We start from the raw sequence: 7,988 nt of genomic DNA, 5'->3' as shown, positions 1-7,988 counted from the left end.
GAAAGGCGCAAAGCTACAGAGAAACCCTGTCTCGAAAAACCAAAAAAAAAAAGAGACCTTTAGGTCAGGACACAGGGTGGCGCCAAGGGCCAACACTTTTCCTTTAGTTACAAAATGAGGTATTGTTCATTGTGATGTCACAGCCCTTCCGAAGCTGCATTGTTGTAGAACCTTTGCTGTCACAGAAAGAAGGGCGGGGACTGGGAATCAGGAAAAACAACATTTTAGAAACATCCTAAGTCACTGCAGGAGTTAGTGCCGGCCACTGAAGTCAAGAGAAAATGGTTCATTTTACAAAGTTTACACTGAATAACCAGAATGTTTTTTCTAAAATTAACCCTATTAACAGAATCTTTTTAAAAAGCTCTGCATTCTCATTCCATAAAACATACAACAGAGGAAAGATGAAAGCATCAGTCATGTCAACTCTGTAATAAATAATTTACATGTAACATGGACTGAATTATCAAGACCAAAGCCAAGTCAACCCCTTTTGCCGATGGACAGATCTCCAGGTCGCCATATACTGACAGCAGTTAAGCATGTTTCTAACATAGATTGGTTGTTTAGAGGTATAATTTGTAAAGCAAGATAACCAAATTAAATGAGCTTTCACAAATACTGGCTTTGGAAGTTTTTAGGAAAGATAGTCCTTGTAGGCTTCAAGGCAAGAGCACAGGTCTCCATCTGGGTAGAGAGGCTAGATTACATTCCCAAAGCACCACCAGTCAGCCCGGGTTGGAAACCCTACTGACTGGGGTCAAAATCAAACAACTCAATTCCTAAAAGGAAAATGGCATTTCTCTGAAAATTGCCAAACCCTTTTGTTGTTTTCCAGGTCCATTTCTAAGCCTCCTTACCACATGTGGTGGTCTGAATGAGAATGACCTTATAGGCTCATGTGTTTGAATATGTGGTTCCCTAATGGGAAGGATTAGGAAGTGCGACTTTGTTGAAGGAGGTGTGTCACTGGGGGGTCACTTTGAGATTTCAAAAGCCCTTACCATTTCCTGTTAGATCTCTCTGCCTTATGGTTGTGTCTCAGGATATGAGCTGTCAGCTACTACTCCAGTGTCATGCCTGCCTGCTTGCTGCCATGCTCCCCACCATGAAGGTCATGGACTCTAATACCAAAACTGTAAGCCCCAAATAAACACCATAATAAATTACCTTGGCCATGGCGTCTTATTGCAACAATAGAAAATTAACAGAGATGCTACTAATACCTAATTTTTGCTCCTTGAGACACAACCATCTGCTGGGTACTTATCAAAAGGTCTTTATAGCTGATGCAATGGCATATGACTGTAATCCCAGCACTTAAGAGCCTGAAGCAGGAGATATAAATTTGAGGCCAGCATAACCCTGACCAAAACAAACAAACAATCAAAAATAGTCACAGTTGTTAGTGTGTATCTTTTGCACCTTAGAAACATCTCTCCAAGAAACCAGAAACATCCCCAAGAATGTTACCATCAAGGCCCTGTCTTAAACCCTGTGGTGGTGGAACATGTCCTTAATCCCACCACTTGAGAGGCAGAGGTAGGTGGATTTCAGAGTTGGAGGCCAGCCTGGTCTACAGAGTGAGTTCCAGGATAGCCAGGGCTACACAGAGAAACCAGTTTCCTAACTTTGATAAACATACACAGATGACCTACTCTTACTTATCCTAAGCAACCTTTCAACCCCCCGCCCCCTTAGCTGTTTCTAATTGGATTTTGAAATGACGAGCTCTAGAGGTCATAGCTGAGGTATGTATTATGAGTCTCCCACAGGTTTTGCTGTGGACAGACAGACAGCACCTCTGGCATGTGGGTGGAGATGCCAATGGCTGCCAGATTACCTTCCAGGAGCTTAAAGGGTGCTTTTGTTGAAGTGATCTGACTCTTATTTGATCCTGCAGTTTCTGTTCTGTGCCCTTTTAATGTCAGAGAGGCCCAAATTCCACATCCATACCATGCTAACCATCTCTGAGCATGCACTTTAAGTCTCTCTACTGGGTTATTCCATAAACAACCCTAAACTCTAGTCTCTAGAAAGAGTTTTTGGGATTCTCCCCTTACACGCTTGGCCTTTATAAATAACTCATTTGTCAAACTTGTTTCAGTGATTGTTGGGATAATGCACAACACCCTGGAGGACACTGCTCTAGTCACAGTCATATCCCTAGCTCTCCTTTCCCAATTGTAAAAGTTCTGTAATTATCAGAGGGAACCAGAATAGCAAAAGTGAACATCAAGGTATGAGGAACTAAATGTTCCTAGCAGTGAGTTTCTGGTTCCGATGGGTTTGTTGGGGATACTGTTGCTTTAACCCTTTCATAGCTATGCAATAAAGATCTATTCCTTAAGCCTTCACATTCTAGCCCCTACCTACCTCCACAGTCACGCTAATCCCAAGCATAACACACTATGTTATGGCAAACATTAATACTTTGTGTCAGTCTTTCTGTTAAAATGTTACAATTAAATTAAATGTTACAATAACAAAATGTCTGGATAACCTAGGGGTGGAAGATAGGGAGCTTCTACACTTAGAGACATAAATTAATTCACTGGTATCTGTTTCTGCTCCTGCTCTCTGCTCTTGGCTGGCTCCATCTTAAGCTGGTTCTTCTCCAGAGTCAATAGAACAGAGCGAAGAAAGTTGCTTAGGAGTCGACAGAGTGCGTCTAGCACTTCAAGGCTCTGGGTTCAAATTCCAGTAGCACACACACTCAGTAGCTCTGAGCTCACCCTCTTCTCTGCAGTCCAGAATAAGAACTTCTCTCCTTTCCTCTCATGGTTCCAGAAAAAGTCCTGGGGCCGGCACACATTCTGAATCAGTCACTGTGGGGAGATGAAGGTCGGAGGTGGGGGTATAGCTAGGAACTGGGGAAGATGTCAGCTTCTCCCAAACCACATTCACTAAAAATAGAGATATTGGGTGTCTCTAAGGGAAAACTGGAGAGGGAAGATGGGATTCTGGGGAGGCAACATGACAGATGTCCACTGTATTTCTCAACACACCCAGCAAATATTACCTCTTCAACTTTGCTTCTGTTCTCTCCCTAAATGTTCCTCCATATTTATCCTTATGGCAAATGCCTTAAAAAAGAAAACAGATCACACAGTTCCTTTCTAAAGTATTTGCTTTTCACCACAATTACTTCATCGTTGAGCCATTTCTGTGTCTTGTACCAACTTCTATTAGACTACATTGGAAAATTTTCAAAACAATCTACCTCTCTCTCCGTCCCCCTCCCACCCTTATTTCCCCCTCCCCCCCAGAAACATAGGCACACACAACACACACACACACACACACACACACACACACACACACACAGAGTGGAATGGCTCACGGGTAGAATACTGGCTGACAGTCGTCCTTTGGCTAACACCAGCACACTATGGCACCACACACATACCCCCCAAAATGTTTGTTTATTTTTGGGGTAGAACGAAATTCATCAAGTTTGGTGGAAAGTGCCATTACCCTCAGGCATCTCATAGCCCTGGCAATTCTTTAAGTCATGTATTTTCACTGAAAAGAAAAAAAAAAATAATGAGCTGTGGCATGCAGACAGACAGACATCTGATTTCTTTTTAAGGCAGTACAGGAACTGAAAATAAACTTTAGAAACTTATATGGTATAAACTGAAGTTACCAGAAGAGAGGAAAGCCACACCTGTGTTAAAGACTCTAAAAGATTAAATGATGGACTAGAACTTTGTGATTTTGGAGAGTTAGAAGGTTGTGGATCCAGAGCCAAATTATCTTGAGCTATACTTAGCCCACTTAATAGTCATTCCTTGCTCAACCATCTGACCTAATATCTTTAAGATTTATTTTATGTTTGGGAATGCTTGACTGCATGGGTGTACGTGCACCACATGCGTACTTGGTGCCTGCAGAGATCGAAAGTGTGTGGGATCCCCTACAACTTGAGTCACAGGCAGTGCTGGGATATGTAGCGGGTGCTGGGAACTGAACCTGGGTCCTCTCCCAGAGCAGCCAGTGCTCCCAGCCACTGAGTCATTGTGCTGGCAAGTTTTACTTGACACAAGCTGTTGTTATCTGAGGAGAGGGAACCTGGAACGAGAGAATGCCCCCATAAAATCTGTCTGCAGGTAAACCTATAGGGCGTTGTCTTAGTTAGTGACTGATGTGGGTGGGCCCATATCATTGTGGGTGGTGCCACCCGTGGTCTTGTGGTCCTGGGTCCTATGAGAAAGCAGGCTGGGGAAGGCACAGCTGGAAGCGCCAAGACACTGGGATGCCGAGCTGGCTGGAAGGGAGCAATCTGTGGTGAAAGAATCAGAGAATCCGAGCACTCTGTGTGCCACGGAGAGAGGTGACATGATGGTGGTGAGGAACAGCCTGCTGCCACCAGAGGCCACAGTGGTGTCTGGGCTGTGCTGCAGATGAGGGCCATGTCTGGGTCCATGGTCTGCTGTAGAATATTATTTTAAGATGTGTTACATTCGTTTACGCTGTGGAATATTTAATGATGCAAAGGTGTATTGCATTCTTTTATGTTGCATTTGCTTAACTCTGTGAAGCTGTGTTACTTTGCCTGTATAAAACACTTGATGGTCTAATAAAGAGCTGAATGGCCAAATAGCGAGGCAGGAGAAAGGACAGGTGGGGCTGGCAGGCGGGGAGAATAAACAGAAGGAGAAATCTGGAAGGAGAAAGAGCAAGAGAACAAGGAGAGGAGGCTTCCAGGGGCCAGCCACCCAGCCACATAACCAGCCATGGAGTAAGTGTGTAAGTAAGATATATAGAAGTAAAAGGAAAAAGCCCAGAGGCAAAAGGTAGATGGAATAATTTAAAGTTAAGAAAAGCTGGCAAGAAACAAGCCAAGCTAAGACTGAGCATTGATAATTAAAAATAAGCATCTGTGTGTGATTTATGCAGGAGCTGGTTGGCGGCCCCCCAAGAACAAAAGACCATCAAAGAACCGAAAGAGTAAAAGAAAACAACCAACAACAATGGTCCTACTGCAGCTAGGGTCTATGTTGATGTCAGTGGCCTGTGGGCTCTGCAGATGTCCATGGTCTGTACTGCAGCCTGAAACCAAGTTGATGTTTAAGGACCACGCTGAACTGGCTCCATCCCTAACTGGCCAACCACAGTGGTGCCAGTGGTGATGTGGGCATGGGAAAGCTGGTCCCCACTCCCTTGCTGGGGTGTCACAGGAGAGCTGGTGGGCTGACCAACTCAGCTACCACCCAGGCCCAGATCTAGGACTTTTGAGTTGGCCCATCCCAATACCTACTCCACCTATGAGCTGCTGGAGTGTGTAAAGGGGGCCAGTCCTGCAGGACCTCCATGACTGGGGTAACAGCAGGATATCCAAGAGACTCTAGGAGGGTCCAGTACTGGTGTAGCAGAAGCCAGAAACTATACTAACGACTCATTGCAGTGAACATTAGCAAGTAAAGCTGTTTGGGCAAAAGGGTGTACAGTATGTGACACACCACAGCCTCCCGTGTCACTACGATGAATGCATATTGACTTTTTTTTTTTTGGTTTTTCGAGACAGGGTTTCTTTGTGTAGCTTTGCGCCTTTCCTGGAACTCACTTGGTAGCCCAGGCTGGCCTTGAGTTCACAGAGATCTGCCTGCCTCTGCCTTCCGAGTACTGGGATTAAGGGCGTGCGCCACCACCGCCCGGCTGAATATGTGATATATTTTTATTTTATAGATTTACATAAGTGATTTTTATTCTTTTTTATTTTCTTTTGTGGGGGAAGTTACAAGGGTGGAGGGCAGCTATGGAAGGACTGGGAAATTAATGGGATTGGGGTGCATGATGTGAAAATCCCAAAGAGTCAATAAAAAATTATATTAATAAAAAAGAAAGCAGGCTGAGCAAGTCATGAGGAGCAAGCCAGTAAGCAGAACTTCTCCATGGTCTCTGCATCAGCTCCTGCCTCCAGCTTCCTGCCCTGCTTGAGTTCCTGTTCTCGCTGCTTTTAATGATGATCTCTTACAAGGAAGCAGGAGTTAAAAAAAACAAAAAACAAAAAAAAACCCTTTCTTCCCCAAGTTGCTTTTGGTCATGGCGTTTCATCACAGCAAAGGTAATCCTAAACTAGAATGGCCACCCATCTCCAGCCCCTGGCCTGACGTTCTTTTGACAATCAAGTACAACTTTAAAAACGTATTCTTAGCAAACCACTAACATCTACCATCCAAATGATAAGAGTATCAGTCATCCCAGAGTATGTGTAACCTGTAACTGTTTTTCCTTCTGCAGTGCAACCCACCTACCTGCAGTCCCCAAGAGTGTGTTTGGTAAAAGCTTATTTATGACTTGGTTTAGTAACTACTAAACTCCAGTGTATCAGCTTCCATGCTGGAACATAGATGAATCTGTGTTCCTGGGTGTCTTAGTATTATAGTTGCTGTGTTGCAGTGAGAACAGAAACTCAGATGGGATGAGAACCTGGAGGCAGGAGTTGATGCAGAGTTCACGGGGAATACTACTTACTGGCTTGTTACACATAGAACCCAGGGCCACCAGCCCAGAGGTGGCACTATCTACAATGCCTGGGTCCCCCCCCCCCACACACACACCATCAATCACTAATTAAGAAAATGCCTACAGTCCTGCCTACAGTCTGACCTTATGGAGGCATTTTCTCAATTTCGGTCCTCTTTTCTCAGATAACTATAACCTGTGTCAAGCTGACACAAGACTAGCCAGTACCCTGGGTCATGGACACTCACATTTGGCTCAGAATAAACTATCTCTTACAAACTTTGGAGTTTGGAGTTGTGTTTTTCACTGATAATGTCATGTTGACCTAATATTTCTGTTTATGCTAATGATAATTCAGGCTTGCATTTTTATGTCTTGAAGTTTCATCTGACTAGTAATTCATCTTTATCAGATTTTATTACCTTTTATACCAAGTTGAAAGAATTGTTCCTTCACTATAGAAAGCTTGATAATTGTATTGGTCCTTGGCCTTTTAGTTAAGACCACGTGTAGAATTGTATAAAGTATACAAAGAGAACCAGGAACCTCCTTCCCACCCACCTCCAATCCAGAGTATTGGTTTGGTTGTTCTGAAGATTGAACCCAGGCCTCTTGCTTTTTTTTTTTTTCCTGTGGAGACAGGGTTTCTCTGTGTAGTTTTGGTGCCTTTCCTGGAACTCTCTCTGTAGACCAGACTGGCCTCAAACTCACAGAGATCCACCTGGCTCTGCCTTTGAGTGCTGGAATTAAAGGCGTGCGCCGCCGCCGCCGCCGCCGCCGCCGCCGCCGCCGCCCGCCGCCGCCAACCAGCCCTCTTGCTATTCTTGTGCTTAACAAGCTACACTTGTGTTCCTATTCAGTGTATAATTTAATTTCATGTAAAGGGAGTCATTTCATATTATACTGGAACTTCATTTCACTACTTTTTTTTTTCGTGTGTATGCTTGCCTGAATTTATATACACGTTGTACAGAAGCCTACAGAGGCCAGAAGAGGGCATCAGATCTCATGGAATTGGAGTTATATGGGTATGATCCACCAATGTGGACTCTGGGAATCGAACTCAGGTCCTCTGTGAGAGCTGTAAGCACTCTTGAATTGCTGAGACATCTCTCCTGGCCCTGCAACTCCCTTTTGTTCACTTAATAATGTATGTCAGAGGTCCTTCAAACCTTCTTTTACAAAGCCTTACCCAAATTCATCACATTTTGGAACCAAGTGTAGTGAGATATGTCTGTAGTTTCAGCTTATGGAAGCTAAGACAGAAGGATCTCAAACTAGAGATGAGTCCACATAGGATGACCCTTTTCCCAAAACACAAACAACTAATTTATCACATTTTTAGTTTGTATAGTGTCTTAGTTAGGGTAACGATCACTTGATGAAACACCAAAAGCTATCAGAATTGCTGCGAGGTGGTGTCCCATGCCTTTAGTTCCAGCATTCTGGGAAGCAGAGGCAAGCAGATCTCTGTGAGTTCGAGGCCAGACTGATCTACAGAATGAGTTCCAGGACAG

The sequence above is a fragment of the Peromyscus californicus genome, unplaced genomic scaffold, assembly GCF_007827085.1.
Source record: "Peromyscus californicus insignis strain IS unplaced genomic scaffold, ASM782708v3 Scaffold_9__1_contigs__length_137607984, whole genome shotgun sequence".
In the NCBI taxonomy this organism is placed as follows: Eukaryota; Metazoa; Chordata; class Mammalia; order Rodentia; family Cricetidae; genus Peromyscus; species Peromyscus californicus.
The sequence above is the reverse complement of the archived record's forward strand: the minus strand, read 5'-3'. Positions refer to the sequence as shown.